This window comes from Oncorhynchus gorbuscha, unplaced genomic scaffold (genome assembly GCF_021184085.1).
Source record: "Oncorhynchus gorbuscha isolate QuinsamMale2020 ecotype Even-year unplaced genomic scaffold, OgorEven_v1.0 Un_scaffold_814, whole genome shotgun sequence".
Lineage (NCBI taxonomy): Eukaryota > Metazoa > Chordata > Actinopteri > Salmoniformes > Salmonidae > Oncorhynchus > Oncorhynchus gorbuscha.
The window spans coordinates 43,912-58,180 of NW_025745819.1; the positions used below are offsets into that span (position 1 = coordinate 43,912).

The following is a 14,269-nucleotide window of genomic DNA, read 5'->3' on the forward strand; positions in this document are numbered from 1 at the left end:
CTGTCTGTCTGTCTGTCTGTCGGTCGGTCAATTTCTCTTGAAACAAGATAGCGGGCTCTGTAAGAAGCAAAGCCCCTCCAAAAATACGTTGAACTCGTAAGTGTTCCTCTCCACGGAAGTCTTTAGTAAAAGGCGAAAGGCTTGTGCGTAATGAAGAGAAACCAGAATCGTGTGGAAGTCAGAGGCGGGGGCCCGAGACACACTCTGTGCACTCTAGGCCGGGTACCCGCGGGTGCTCCCGGAACCCACTCTTCCAAGTTTTCGAGGGCTGCTGTGGATAAAAAGAACGACACAGAGACACACACAGAGGCACAGACAGAGAGAGACACACACACACACACACACACACACACACACACACACACACACACACACACACACACAATCCTGGCCCAATTTTTTTTTTTTTTTTTTTTTTTTTTTTTTTTTTAACAAAAATGGCGGGAAACGGGGGACCACATTGAAGAGCGCTTCGCCTTTCTTCAGTTTGAATGTTTCTTTCCTTCTTCTGCTAGCTAGCTAGCTAGCTTTTTTTCTTCTGCTAGCTAGCTAGCTGTTTACATAGCAATTTTCCTTGACAACGGCAGAAAAGTGTTGCACCGTTCCCGGAGGTACTGCAATACCGGGTCGATGCGTGGAGCGGACGGAGCAAGCCCCATTTCCGACTCCCTGTTCGAAAAATCCATTTAATATGTAGTCCCCCGATGGGGGACGTATCAGATATTAAACTGATAAGAACAGATACTACACTTGATCTGAGCCAAAAGGCCGAGAAGCGATAACCCACAAATGGAACCCTGCAACCGCCGGGCCCCGGGGTCTCAACAGACCTCGGCGGGTTGGCAAAAGCCGGCGGTTCCTCCCTTCCTCCCTCCCTCCCTCAGTCACTCACTCACTCACTCACGTGTTTTTTGGAAAAAGTCGCTAATGTGTCCTTAAGTCACTGTCCTGGCCCACTGTCTGTCTGTCTGTCTGTCTGTCTGTCTGTCTGTCTGTCTGTCTGTCGGTCGGTCAATTTCTCTTGAAACAAGATAGCGGGCTCTGTAAGAAGCAAAGCCCCTCCAAAAATACGTTGAACTCGTAAGTGTTCCTCTCCACGGAAGTCTTTAGTAAAAGGCGAAAGGCTTGTGCGTAATGAAGAGAAACCAGAATCGTGTGGAAGTCAGAGGCGGGGGCCCGAGACACACTCTGTGCACTCTAGGCCGGGTACCCGCGGGTGCTCCCGGAACCCACTCTTCCAAGTTTTCGAGGGCTGCTGTGGATAAAAAGAACGACACAGAGACACACACAGAGGCACAGACAGAGAGAAAACACACACACACACACACACACACACACACACACACACACACACACACACCACACACACACAATCCTGGCCCAATTTTTTTTTTTTTTTTTTTTTTTTTTTTTTTAACAAAAATGGCGGGAAACGGGGGACCACATTGAAGAGCGCTTCGCCTTTCTTCAGTTTGAATGTTTCTTTCCTTCTTCTGCTAGCTAGCTAGCTAGCTTTTCTTCTGCTAGCTAGCTAGCTGTTTACATAGCAATTTTCCTTGACAACGGCAGAAAAGTGTTGCACCGTTCCCGGAGGTACTGCAATACCGGGTCGATGCGTGGAGCGGACGGAGCAAGCCCCATTTCCGACTCCTGTTCGAAAAATCCATTTAATATGTAGTCCCCCGATGGGGGACGTATCAGATATTAAACTGATAAGAACAGATACTACACTTGATCTGAGCCAAAAGGCCGAGAAGCGATAACCCACAAATGGAACCCTGCAACCGCCGGGCCCCCGGGGGTCTCAACAGACCTCGGCGGGTTGGCAAAAGCCGGCGGTTCCTTCCTCCCTCCCTCCCTCCCTCAGTCACTCACTCACTCACTCACGTGTTTTTTGGAAAAAGTCGCTAATGTGTCCTTAAGTCACTGTCCTGGCCCACCTCTGTCTGTCTGTCTGTCTGTCTGTCTGTCTGTCTGTCTGTCTGTCTGTCTGTCGGTCGGTCAATTTCTCTTGAAACAAGATAGCGGGCTCTGTAAGAAGCAAAGCCCCTCCAAAAATACGTTGAACTCGTAAGTGTTCCTCTCCACGGAAGTCTTTAGTAAAAGGCGAAAGGCTTGTGCGTAATGAAGAGAAACCAGAATCGTGTGGAAGTCAGAGGCGGGGGCCCGAGACACACTCTGTGCACTCTAGGCCGGGTACCCGCGGGTGCTCCCGGAACCCACTCTTCCAAGTTTTCGAGGGCTGCTGTGGATAAAAAGAACGACACAGAGACACACACAGAGGCACAGACAGAGAGAGAAACACACACACACACACCACACACCACACACACACACACACACACAATCCTGGCCCAATTTTTTTTTTTTTTTTTTTTTTTTTTTTTTTTTTTTTTTTAACAAAAATGGCGGGAAACGGGGACCACATTGAAGAGCGCTTCGCCTTTCTTCAGTTTGAATGTTTCTTTCCTTCTTCTGCTAGCTAGCTAGCTAGCTTTTCTTCTGCTAGCTAGCTAGCTGTTTACATAGCAATTTTCCTTGACAACGGCAGAAAAGTGTTGCACCGTTCCCGGAGGTACTGCAATACCGGGTCGATGCGTGGAGCGGACGGAGCAAGCCCCATTTCCGACTCCCTGTTCGAAAAATCCATTTAATATGTAGTCCCCCGATGGGGGACGTATCAGATATTAAACTGATAAGAACAGATACTACACTTGATCTGAGCCAAAAGGCCGAGAAGCGATAACCCACAAATGGAACCCTGCAACCGCCGGGCCCCCGGGGGTCTCAACAGACCTCGGCGGGTTGGCAAAAGCCGGCGGTTCCTTCCTCCCTCCTTCAGTCACTCACTCACGTGTTTTTTGGAAAAAGTCGCTAATGTGTCCTTAAGTCACTGTCCTGGCCCACCTCTGTCTGTCTGTCTGTCGGTCGGTCAATTTCTCTTGAAACAAGATAGCGGGCTCTGTAAGAAGCAAAGCCCCTCCAAAAATACGTTGAACTCGTAAGTGTTCCTCTCCACGGAAGTCTTTAGTAAAAGGCGAAAGGCTTGTGCGTAATGAAGAGAAACCAGAATCGTGTGGAAGTCAGAGGCGGGGGCCCGAGACACACTCTGTGCACTCTAGGCCGGGTACCCGCGGGTGCTCCCGGAACCCACTCTTCCAAGTTTTCGAGGGCTGCTGTGGATAAAAAGAACGACACAGAGACACACACAGAGGCACAGACAGAGAGAGAAACACACACACACACACCACACACCACACACACACACACACACACACACACACACACACACACACAATCCTGGCCCATTTTTTTTTTTTTTTTTTTTTTTTTTTAACAAAAATGGCGGGAAACGGGGGACCACATTGAAGAGCGCTTCGCCTTTCTTCAGTTTGAATGTTTCTTTCCTTCTTCTGCTAGCTAGCTAGCTAGCTTTTTTTCTTCTGCTAGCTAGCTTCTGCTAGCTAGCTGTTTACATAGCAATTTTCCTTGACAACGGCAGAAAAGTGTTGCACCGTTCCCGGAGGTACTGCAATACCGGGTCGATGCGTGGAGCGGACGGAGCAAGCCCCATTTCCGACTCCCTGTTCGAAAAATCCATTTAATATGTAGTCCCCCGATGGGGGACGTATCAGATATTAAACTGATAAGAACAGATACTACACTTGATCTGAGCCAAAAGGCCGAGAAGCGATAACCCACAAATGGAACCCTGCAACCGCCGGGCCCCCGGGGTCTCAACAGACCTCGGCGGGTTGGCAAAAGCCGGCGGTTCCTTCCTCCCTCCCTCAGTCACTCACTCACTCACGTGTTTTTTGGAAAAAGTCGCTAATGTGTCCTTAAGTCACTGTCCTGGCCCACCTGTCTGTCTGTCTGTCTGTCTGTCTGTCTGTCTGTCGGTCGGTCAATTTCTCTTGAAACAAGATAGCGGGCTCTGTAAGAAGCAAAGCCCCTCCAAAAATACGTTGAACTCGTAAGTGTTCCTCTCCACGGAAGTCTTTAGTAAAAGGCGAAAGGCTTGTGCGTAATGAAGAGAAACCAGAATCGTGTGGAAGTCAGAGGCGGGGGCCCGAGACACACTCTGTGCACTCTAGGCCGGGTACCCGCGGGTGCTCCCGGAACCCACTCTTCCAAGTTTTCGAGGGCTGCTGTGGATAAAAAGAACGACACAGAGACACACACAGAGGCACAGACAGAGAGAGAAACACACACACACACACACACACACACACACACACACACACACACACACACACACAATCCTGGCCCAATTTTTTTTTTTTTTTTTTTTTTTTTTAACAAAAATGGCGGGAAACGGGGGACCACATTGAAGAGCGCTTCGCCTTTCTTCAGTTTGAATGTTTCTTTCCTTCTTCTGCTAGCTAGCTAGCTAGCTTTTCTTCTGCTAGCTAGCTAGCTAGCTAGCTTTTCTTCTGCTAGCTAGCTAGCTGTTTACATAGCAATTTTCCTTGACAACGGCAGAAAAGTGTTGCACCGTTCCCGGAGGTACTGCAATACCGGGTCGATGCGTGGAGCGGACGGAGCAAGCCCCATTTCCGACTCCCTGTTCGAAAAATCCATTTAATATGTAGTCCCCCGATGGGGGACGTATCAGATATTAAACTGATAAGAACAGATACTACACTTGATCTGAGCCAAAAGGCCGAGAAGCGATAACCCACAAATGGAACCCTGCAACCGCCGGGCCCCCGGGGGTCTCAACAGACCTCGGCGGGTTGGCAAAAGCCGGCGGTTCCTTCCTCCCTCCCTCAGTCACTCACTCACTCACGTGTTTTTGGAAAAAGTCGCTAATGTGTCCTTAAGTCACTGTCCTGGCCCTGTCTGTCTGTCTGTCTGTCTGTCTGTCTGTCTGTCTGTCTGTCTGTCTGGTCGGTCAATTTCTCTTGAAACAAGATAGCGGGCTCTGTAAGAAGCAAAGCCCCTCCAAAAATACGTTGAACTCGTAAGTGTTCCTCTCCACGGAAGTCTTTAGTAAAAGGCGAAAGGCTTGTGCGTAATGAAGAGAAACCAGAATCGTGTGGAAGTCAGAGGCGGGGGCCCGAGACACACTCTGTGCACTCTAGGCCGGGTACCCGCGGGTGCTCCCGGAACCCACTCTTCCAAGTTTTCGAGGGCTGCTGTGGATAAAAAGAACGACACAGAGACACACACAGAGGCACAGACAGAGAGAGACACACACAACACACACACACACACACACACACACACACACACACACACACACACACACACACACACACACACAATCCTGGCCCAATTTTTTTTTTTTTTTTTTTTTTTTTTAACAAAAATGGCGGGAAACGGGGGACCACATTGAAGAGCGCTTCGCCTTTCTTCAGTTTGAATGTTTCTTTCCTTCTTCTGCTAGCTAGCTAGCTAGCTTTTCTTCTGCTAGCTAGCTAGCTGTTTACATAGCAATTTTCCTTGACAACGGCAGAAAAGTGTTGCACCGTTCCCGGAGGTACTGCAATACCGGGTCGATGCGTGGAGCGGACGGAGCAAGCCCCATTTCCGACTCCCTGTTCGAAAAATCCATTTAATATGTAGTCCCCCGATGGGGGACGTATCAGATATTAAACTGATAAGAACAGATACTACACTTGATCTGAGCCAAAAGGCCGAGAAGCGATAACCCACAAATGGAACCCTGCAACCGCCGGGCCCCCGGGGGTCTCAACAGACCTCGGCGGGTTGGCAAAAGCCGGCGGTTCCTTCCTCCCTCCCTCAGTCACTCACTCACGTGTTTTTTGGAAAAAGTCGCTAATGTGTCCTTAAGTCACTGTCCTGGCCCACCTCTGTCTGTCTGTCTGTCTGTCTGTCTGTCTGTCTGTCTGTCTGTCTGTCTGTCTGTCGGTCGGTCAATTTCTCTTGAAACAAGATAGCGGGCTCTGTAAGAAGCAAAGCCCCTCCAAAAATACGTTGAACTCGTAAGTGTTCCTCTCCACGGAAGTCTTTAGTAAAAGGCGAAAGGCTTGTGCGTAATGAAGAGAAACCAGAATCGTGTGGAAGTCAGAGGCGGGGGCCCGAGACACACTCTGTGCACTCTAGGCCGGGTACCCGCGGGTGCTCCCGGAACCCACTCTTCCAAGTTTTCGAGGGCTGCTGTGGATAAAAAGAACGACACAGAGACACACACAGAGGCACAGACAGAGAGAGAAACACACACACACACACACCACACACCACACACACACACACACACACACACACACACACACACACAATCCTGGCCCAATTTTTTTTTTTTTTTTTTTTTTTTTTTTTTTTTAACAAAAATGGCGGGAAACGGGGGACCACATTGAAGAGCGCTTCGCCTTTCTTCAGTTTGAATGTTTCTTTCCTTCTTCTGCTAGCTAGCTAGCTAGCTTTTCTTCTGCTAGCTAGCTAGCTGTTTACATAGCAATTTTCCTTGACAACGGCAGAAAAGTGTTGCACCGTTCCCGGAGGTACTGCAATACCGGGTCGATGCGTGGAGCGGACGGAGCAAGCCCCATTTCCGACTCCCTGTTCGAAAAATCCATTTAATATGTAGTCCCCCGATGGGGGACGTATCAGATATTAAACTGATAAGAACAGATACTACACTTGATCTGAGCCAAAAGGCCGAGAAGCGATAACCCACAAATGGAACCCTGCAACCGCCGGGCCCCCGGGGGTCTCAACAGACCTCGGCGGGTTGGCAAAAGCCGGCGGTTCCTTCCTCCCTCCCTCAGTCACTCACTCACGTGTTTTTTGGAAAAAGTCGCTAATGTGTCCTTAAGTCACTGTCCTGGCCCACCTCTGTCTGTCTGTCTGTCTGTCTGTCTGTCTGTCTGTCTGTCTGTCTGTCTGTCTGTCTGTCTGTCTGTCTGTCTGTCTGTCTGTCTGTCTGTCTGTCTGTCTGTCTGTCTGTCTGTCTGTCTGTCTGTCTGTCGGTCGGTCAATTTCTCTTGAAACAAGATAGCGGGCTCTGTAAGAAGCAAAGCCCCTCCAAAAATACGTTGAACTCGTAAGTGTTCCTCTCCACGGAAGTCTTTAGTAAAAGGCGAAAGGCTTGTGCGTAATGAAGAGAAACCAGAATCGTGTGGAAGTCAGAGGCGGGGGCCCGAGACACACTCTGTGCACTCTAGGCCGGGTACCCGCGGGTGCTCCCGGAACCCACTCTTCCAAGTTTTCGAGGGCTGCTGTGGATAAAAAGAACGACACAGAGACACACACAGAGGCACAGACAGAGAGAGAAACACACACACACACACACCACACACACACACACACACACACACACACACACACACACACACACACAATCCTGGCCCAACACACACACACACAATCCTTTTTTTTTTTTTTTTTTTTTTTTTTTTTTTTAACAAAAATGGCGGGAAACGGGGGACCACATTGAAGAGCGCTTCGCCTTTCTTCAGTTTGAATGTTTCTTTCCTTCTTCAGCTAGCTAGCTAGCTAGCTAGCTTTTCTTCTGCTAGCTAGCTAGCTGTTTACATAGCAATTTTCCTTGACAACGGCAGAAAAGTGTTGCACCGTTCCCGGAGGTACTGCAATACCGGGTCGATGCGTGGAGCGGACGGAGCAAGCCCCATTTCCGACTCCCTGTTCGAAAAATCCATTTAATATGTAGTCCCCCGATGGGGGACGTATCAGATATTAAACTGATAAGAACAGATTTTTTTTTTTTTTTTTTTTTTTTTTATAAATATTTTATTTAAACCAAACCATTCATTTTAAACACTTCACATTTTCCAAATACTGGACATTTCAATACATGAACAAAACCACCACAATCAAAATAGAAAATACACTTTGGCCAGACACGAGGCCTATTCTTCATAAAGGTACTTCCAGCGTTCCTTAGAGGCATGGAAGCCGTATTTGTCCACATCATATTCAAACCTTTTCCTTAGATCAGCTCTGACCCTACTGACCACTCCACCCACTCCCCAATCCACATTGGATTTAACCAAAACCACCCTTGAATCCCACAGAGCAGTCTTCCCCAAGGAAATCAGGAGCCAAATTAAAAAAGAACCCCTACCGCTCTTTATCCCCAAACCCTGCCCCAACATAATTGCATCGACAGATAGAATCCCCAACACCTGGAAGAAAGAGCCCAAATTCCCCCAAACCCTCCTGGCAAAGGAGCACTCCCAAAAAGTGTGCCGGAGCGTCTCCTCAGCTTTACAACCCTCCCTTGGGCATACCTTGACCTTTGACAGGCCATGTCTGTAAAGGACCTCCCTAACTGGCAGACGCCCATGTAAACATAACCAATTTAGATCTTTCAACCTATTAGAGAGACCCTTCTGCTGAATCGCCTTCCACACCTCCGTCCCCACCCCATAGACTCCGACAGGACCCCGCTTAGCCACCAAGGTCCTGTATAAAGCCCTGTGATCCATGCAGAGCAAACCCTCCTGGCACTCAGTATGCCTTCTGCTCCACTTCACTGCATGTTGGAAATGACCCGGGAGGGATTCCGCCTTAGGTCGTGAGTTGTCCCATGCTATCAACCTTCGCATAGGGAAGGATAGCCAAAACAAAACAAAAGCCTTGAAGCCATGGTTACACGGGTTAACCAGACTTTTACATATTGAAGAATAGAAAATAGTGTCCAACTTCAGAGGGAGGTCAGGAACTCCCCTTCCTCCCTCCTCCACAGATTGCACCATCCAATCCCTTTTTACATACTCATAGCCCCCCCAAACAAAGGAAAACATGGTTCGCACTAAATCCTTCCTGTAACGAGCAGGCAAAGGAAAAACATAGGCCAAATAAACCAAGGATGGAAGAATGTCTGCTTTAATGACAAGAACCCGTCCACTCATAGAGAGCCGACGTGCTTTCCAAAGCCCCACCCTGGTGCGCACTTTCGCAATCCTCTGCCCCCAGTTGATGCCCTCGCTACCTGTCACTTCAAAATCCACCCCCAAGACCCTCATAGGCCCCGAACAGAGCGGGAGGCCACTGAGGCCTTCCTCTCTCCCAGCCCACGGTCCAAAAAACTTAACTGAGGATTTCCCCAGGTTGACCCTAGCCCCCGATGCCTGTCCGAACTCCCCCAGGACCTCCACCACCCTGGCGACACTCCCCTCGGAAGTCAGAAACAAAGTCATGTCATCTGCATACTGTGAGATCTTGACCTCAGAAGAGCCCCCGCCAGGGGGTCGGAGGCCCTTAATACGTATGTCTGCCCGGATAGCTGCTGCCAGAGGTTCCATGTACAACACAAAGAGCAATGGAGACAGCGGGCATCCTTGACGTACCCCAGTCTGCTGAGGAACCACCTCCCCTACATGTCCATTTACTAAAACCCTACTTCCCACTGCCGTATATAGAATCCCCACCCACCTCAAAAACCCAGCCCCAAAACCCATCCTTTCCATAACTGAAAAGAGAAACCCATGGTGCACTTTATCAAAAGCTTTTTCCACGGACAAAACCCTCCCCACCCCAACCCCCTGCCCCAGACTAATGTGAACCCTGAAGGAGAAAGGGCCGAGAAAGACGGCTCTGGAGAGATCTTTAGTGAAAGCTCCCCAAGTGGGTCAGACATAATAGGGACGGTGTCGGAAAGCACCAGGGAGACAGAGTCGGGAGACATGGGAAAGGGGGGGAGATTCTGGAGGAACACCTCCCCCCACGTAAAAGAAATGCTGAGGAGCTCTCCGACCCCGAACAGGGCGAGGAGAAAAAAGGAAAGGTGGAATGGGAGAGCTCCCAGGGGGAGGAAGAATTTAGAACCTTCCCCTCCAACTCCCCCAATCAAGTCTCCTTTTTAAACCCAGTTTTAACCTCCTCTCCCTTCCACCCCCCTTTACCCCGAAGGGAGAGAGAGAAATCACCAGAAAAATAACCCCCTTTTAACTGTTCAATACCTTCTTTCAGCACTGTTTTTACTCATCCCTTTTATGGCTTTTAAAATTACCACTATAAACGTGAGGAGCGTGAAAACAGCAATGAGAGCACAGTCGGTTTTATCCTTTTTAGAAAGGTTTAACTCAGATGTGTTTTTATTACAGGAGTGTGGTCTACCCTTTTTATCCTCTTACAGCAAATGGGAGGATAAGTGGCAGCACGGGCCCTCCCTTTGGAGTGGCTCAAATTTTAACAAGAACGACGGTGTTGCCATTTTAATCAAGACCCCACAGGTGGTGATGAAGGGGAGCACGGTGGTGGTAGGTGGGCGTGCTCTTTTAGCCAATTGTACTTTTATGGGGAGGGATTTTAACGTGCTAAACGTATATGGTTTTAATGACAAACATGACCGGTGCGCACTTTTAGAGGACCTGCAGTCCCACATGCTAGGGAGGGATCCTCTAGTGGTGGGTGGGGATTTTAATTGTGTTTTAAGTAGAGCAGACAGGAGAGGGGCAGGAGAGGATTTTAAGGTAGACAGGTCAAGTGTTTTATTGCAAGGGCTGTGCAGGGACTTTAAGCTGACTGATTGTTTTAAAACCCTGCATCCAAGAGGAGGGCTTCACCTGGACCAGTGGTGACGGCACCAGAGCCTCTCGCATTGATTATCTGTTTACCCAGGACTGTCCCCCAACTGATGCTAGAATAACCACGGCTTTCTTCTCAGATCACGTAATGCTGACGTGCACCCTTTCACTAACCTCGGGTGTGACTGTGGGAAGAGGGCCCTGGAAATTGAACTGCTCCCTGCTAGAAGATGATAGAGTAGTTAGCCAGTACAGAGAGCAGTTCAGCCAGTGGCAGACGCTACAGGACTTTTTTGACACACGAGCACAGTGGTGGGAAATGGTGAAGGGAAGGACGAGGACCTTCTTTAGAGAGATAGGAAAGGAAAAAAGCAAAGAAAAAGATAGACGCATGGTGGGACTGCAAAAGCGACTGGAAAGGTATTTTAACTTACGCCAACAGGGCTTTGATTTTAACCAAGAAATCAAAGATGTAAAAAAGGAAATGGTACTTTTAGCAGAACAGAGAAGGGGGTTATTTTAAGAAGTAAGGAAAGGGAATTAGAAGAGGGGGAGAAGTGCACTAGGTACTTTTTAAAGAAAATAGTTAGCCAGGGTAGGACAATGACAGGATTGAAAAACAAGGACGGGGTTTTAAAAACAGACACAGAGGGAATAAAGGAAGTGGTCGAGGACTTTTATGGGGAACTGTTTGGGGAAAAAGATGTGTGCGAGGGAACAATGGGGGACCTTTTAACGTATCTTGACAAGACCTTACCCAACACGGACGACCTGAAAAAAGACCTGACGAGGACAGAAATCGACCAAGGACTGAAACGTTTTAAGAGGGGTAAATCACCGGGGAGGACGGCCTCCCTTTGGAGTTTTATCTGACCTTTGGGATGTTTTAGCCGACGAACTTCTGACTGTTTTTACTGACTTCGAACACCTCGACAGACTACCCGACAGTTTCAGAGTGGGGATCGTGACTCTTTTATACAAGAAAAACGACAGGACTGACTTGAAAAACTGGAGACCGATTACCCTTTTAAATTTTGATTGTAAACTTTTTACCAAAGTTTTAACACTCAGAATGTCTGTTTTAGGGGAGGTGATCCACCCGGACCAAACCTGTGCCGTGCCCGGAAGGAAGATCACGGACAGCCTGATACTGATCCGAGATGCCATCTGTTATGCGAGAGACAGAAATATGCGGCTTGTAGTCCTAAATTTAGATTTTGAAAAAGCCTTTGATCGGGTCTCGCACCAGTACCTCTTTAAGGTACTGCAAAAAATGGGTTTCCCGGACAGGTTCTTAGCTTGGGTGGGACTGCTGTACGGGGACATCACCAGCAAAATTCTTGTAAACGGGCATTTATCCAAAGCAGTGGGAGTACACTGCGGCGTCCGTCAGGGCTGTCCTTTATCTCCTCTTCTGTTCGTGGCCTGCATTGAACCACTGGCACAGGTCTTGAGAAGGGACCAACGGATCAGTGGGGTGGGTATCCCGGGGGTGGGGGGATGACCGCCAAGTGCGTATTTTACATGGACGACGTCAACATTTTATGCACTGACCTTTTATCCGTCGACAGGACTCTGGACAGGACTGACTGGTACGGACGAGCCTCTGGGGCGAGACTGAACAGAGACAAGACAGAGGCCCAATTCTTCGGACCGTGGGCAGACCCAGACTTGACCAGACTACCTTTGACAGTTAAACTGACGGACATAAGGGTACTGGGGGTAAAGTTTGACCAGGAGGGAGGAGGGAGTGGGAACTGGAGTGGGATCCTGGGGACAGTAAGACAGAGACTGGGTTTTTGGGGACTACGACAGCTGACTTTTGAGGGCAAGGTTTTAATCATAAAAGCTGTGATTTTACCTGTGCTTTTATTAAATCAGTTCTGTTTTTATCCCCCCCCGAAGGAGTATTTTAGCCCTGGAGCGGATGCCGTTCTACTTTCTGTGGGGAAGCAAGTGGGAGAGGCTGAGGAGGGAGGTGGTCAAGAGGCCCAGGTCCAAGGGGGGGAAAGGCTTGCCTGACCTCTACTTGTTCCTGGGCAGCCGCTACACAGCGTTACATCTGACTCTGGCCACCTCCCCGGTCAATAACAAGACACAGGCCCTCGCACGGTTCTGGCTGGGATCTTACCTCAGGACTCTGAGGCTGATCCCAGTCGACCTGCGAGCCCCAGTCTCTTTCATGCTCCCCACCCACTACGTCCAGCTCCAGAAATTTTTAAGACATTTCAAACTGGAAAAGGAAGCAGTCACGGTTTTAACTAAACACCGCTCTTCTCTCTCTTGTGCAGGAACGGGAACCAGTGTGTCCAGTGCGCGGGCTCGCTATAGGCGGGCCCACAACGGTCTGGCGCAACGTGGCCCATCCTGCACTCCTGAATCGGCATCGGGACCTGTCCTGGATGGTCGCCCACGAGATCCTCCCGGTCAGGGCCGTTATGCACTCACGGGGCATGGCGAGGACATCCGCGTGCCCCCGACCGGGCTGCGGCCAAGATGAGTCGGTGAGGCACATGCTCTGGGAGTGCAGAGCCGCCAGGGACCTGTGGAAGGAAGCAGGCCCCCTGATCACATCGTGTCTACCAGCAGGGGAGGACCTAACACCTCAGCTCGTGCTGTACGGGGTGGGCCGAAGGCCCATTCCACCGAAGGCCTTCACCAAGCTCTGGCCCACCCTCACGTGCCTGATGGAAGCACTGTGGTCCTCCCGTAACCTGCTGGTAGCCAAAAGCGTAGAGACCACCCCCCAGGCAGTGGCCATGGTAGCCACGGAAGCCCTGGGGTGGTACGAACGGAAGGGGGCCTCGACCCCAGGCGAAGGGTCCCCCACAAACCCTAGGTCCCGGCGGCCACGGCCTGACAGCGCTGCGGCGCCTAGGGCGATGCGCCTAGGGGAGGGATCTCCTCTGGGCCCCGAAGGACGGGACGATGGTCTATTCGGGAGAGCAGGATGAGGCGAGTTTGATAAGGACTCACCCCGCTCCTGTACAAGCGCCTTTTAACAAAGTGACTTTTTAACATGTTTCTAAACGTCTTAAAAATGTTTTATCTTTGTTGAATCATTTCGTACACATTTTAAATGGCTTTTACAGATTTGTTTTTTTTTTTACAAAGAAAGTACTTTTATCCATAGTTGTTGTCATTGGTCTTAACACGTACTTTTAACAAATCTAAATGTAAATTCAAATGCTGTGTTTTATGCCTTGTTGCCGTTTTTATGTGTATAAATTATTAAATGAATGTAAGAGCTGTTTTTAAAAGGAATTGTGCAAATAAAACTTTTCCAAAAGAAAAAAAAGCTTTTTCCATGTCTAATCCCACCAACATGAGGTGCACCCGTCTGTCTTGGGCCCAAGCAATACAGTCTCTCACCAAACTCAGGTTCCAATGTATGGACCTCCCCTCCACCCCACAAGTCTGGTCCTCATGTATGACATGGGGCAGAACCTTCCTTAGACGGCCCGCTAGGACACGGGCTACCACTTTATAGTCTGCACACAAAAGCGTAATGGGCCTGTAATTCCCCAGGTTGTCCCTTTCCCCTTTCTTGTGAAGCAGCGTCAAGACCCCCTCCCTCATTGAAGACCCCAGGAGCCCTGAGTCGTACACCGCTTTAATTACTGAAAAGAAATCTCTCCCCAAAATCTCCCAGAAGGTGACATAAAACTCCCGTGGAAGCCCATCGTAGCCTGGTACCTTGTTGGCTGGTAAACCCCGCAATGCAGCCTCAACTTCCTTAAGCTCGAAAGGGCGATCGAGATCAGAGGCTGCATCCGGGGGAACTTTTTTTCCTCAAAAACCCCAGAAAGACA

General features: G+C 49.4%; 16 non-coding genes across 16 annotated transcripts; all 16 read right to left on the reverse strand.

Annotated features, from left to right (window-relative positions):
* Positions 1-53: 53 nt before the first annotated feature.
* LOC124020371 lies at positions 54-170 on the reverse strand. Its single transcript, XR_006836003.1, has one exon. It is a non-coding gene; the product is annotated as a U5 spliceosomal RNA (small nuclear RNA).
* A 419-nt stretch (positions 171-589) lies between these two features.
* On the reverse strand, positions 590-780 carry LOC124020415. Its single transcript, XR_006836046.1, has one exon. It is a non-coding gene; the product is annotated as a U2 spliceosomal RNA (small nuclear RNA).
* Positions 781-1,037: 257 nt separating this feature from the next.
* Positions 1,038-1,154, reverse strand: LOC124020372. Its single transcript, XR_006836004.1, has one exon. It is a non-coding gene; the product is annotated as a U5 spliceosomal RNA (small nuclear RNA).
* A 417-nt stretch (positions 1,155-1,571) lies between these two features.
* LOC124020423 lies at positions 1,572-1,761 on the reverse strand. Its single transcript, XR_006836053.1, has one exon. It is a non-coding gene; the product is annotated as a U2 spliceosomal RNA (small nuclear RNA).
* Positions 1,762-2,027: 266 nt separating this feature from the next.
* LOC124020374 lies at positions 2,028-2,144 on the reverse strand. Its single transcript, XR_006836005.1, has one exon. It is a non-coding gene; the product is annotated as a U5 spliceosomal RNA (small nuclear RNA).
* A 409-nt stretch (positions 2,145-2,553) lies between these two features.
* LOC124020416 lies at positions 2,554-2,744 on the reverse strand. Its single transcript, XR_006836047.1, has one exon. It is a non-coding gene; the product is annotated as a U2 spliceosomal RNA (small nuclear RNA).
* Positions 2,745-2,958: 214 nt separating this feature from the next.
* On the reverse strand, positions 2,959-3,075 carry LOC124020375. The gene has a single exon (XR_006836006.1). It is a non-coding gene; the product is annotated as a U5 spliceosomal RNA (small nuclear RNA).
* A 429-nt stretch (positions 3,076-3,504) lies between these two features.
* LOC124020417 lies at positions 3,505-3,695 on the reverse strand. Its single transcript, XR_006836048.1, has one exon. It is a non-coding gene; the product is annotated as a U2 spliceosomal RNA (small nuclear RNA).
* Positions 3,696-3,930: 235 nt separating this feature from the next.
* LOC124020376 lies at positions 3,931-4,047 on the reverse strand. The gene has a single exon (XR_006836007.1). It is a non-coding gene; the product is annotated as a U5 spliceosomal RNA (small nuclear RNA).
* A 437-nt stretch (positions 4,048-4,484) lies between these two features.
* On the reverse strand, positions 4,485-4,675 carry LOC124020418. Its single transcript, XR_006836049.1, has one exon. It is a non-coding gene; the product is annotated as a U2 spliceosomal RNA (small nuclear RNA).
* A 245-nt stretch (positions 4,676-4,920) lies between these two features.
* LOC124020377 lies at positions 4,921-5,037 on the reverse strand. The gene has a single exon (XR_006836008.1). It is a non-coding gene; the product is annotated as a U5 spliceosomal RNA (small nuclear RNA).
* Positions 5,038-5,460: 423 nt separating this feature from the next.
* Positions 5,461-5,651, reverse strand: LOC124020419. Its single transcript, XR_006836050.1, has one exon. It is a non-coding gene; the product is annotated as a U2 spliceosomal RNA (small nuclear RNA).
* Positions 5,652-5,905: 254 nt separating this feature from the next.
* On the reverse strand, positions 5,906-6,022 carry LOC124020378. The gene has a single exon (XR_006836009.1). It is a non-coding gene; the product is annotated as a U5 spliceosomal RNA (small nuclear RNA).
* Positions 6,023-6,445: 423 nt separating this feature from the next.
* Positions 6,446-6,636, reverse strand: LOC124020421. Its single transcript, XR_006836051.1, has one exon. It is a non-coding gene; the product is annotated as a U2 spliceosomal RNA (small nuclear RNA).
* A 330-nt stretch (positions 6,637-6,966) lies between these two features.
* LOC124020379 lies at positions 6,967-7,083 on the reverse strand. The gene has a single exon (XR_006836011.1). It is a non-coding gene; the product is annotated as a U5 spliceosomal RNA (small nuclear RNA).
* Positions 7,084-7,528: 445 nt separating this feature from the next.
* LOC124020321 lies at positions 7,529-7,715 on the reverse strand. The gene has a single exon (XR_006835954.1). It is a non-coding gene; the product is annotated as a U2 spliceosomal RNA (small nuclear RNA).
* Between the last annotated feature and the right edge of the window lie 6,554 nt (positions 7,716-14,269).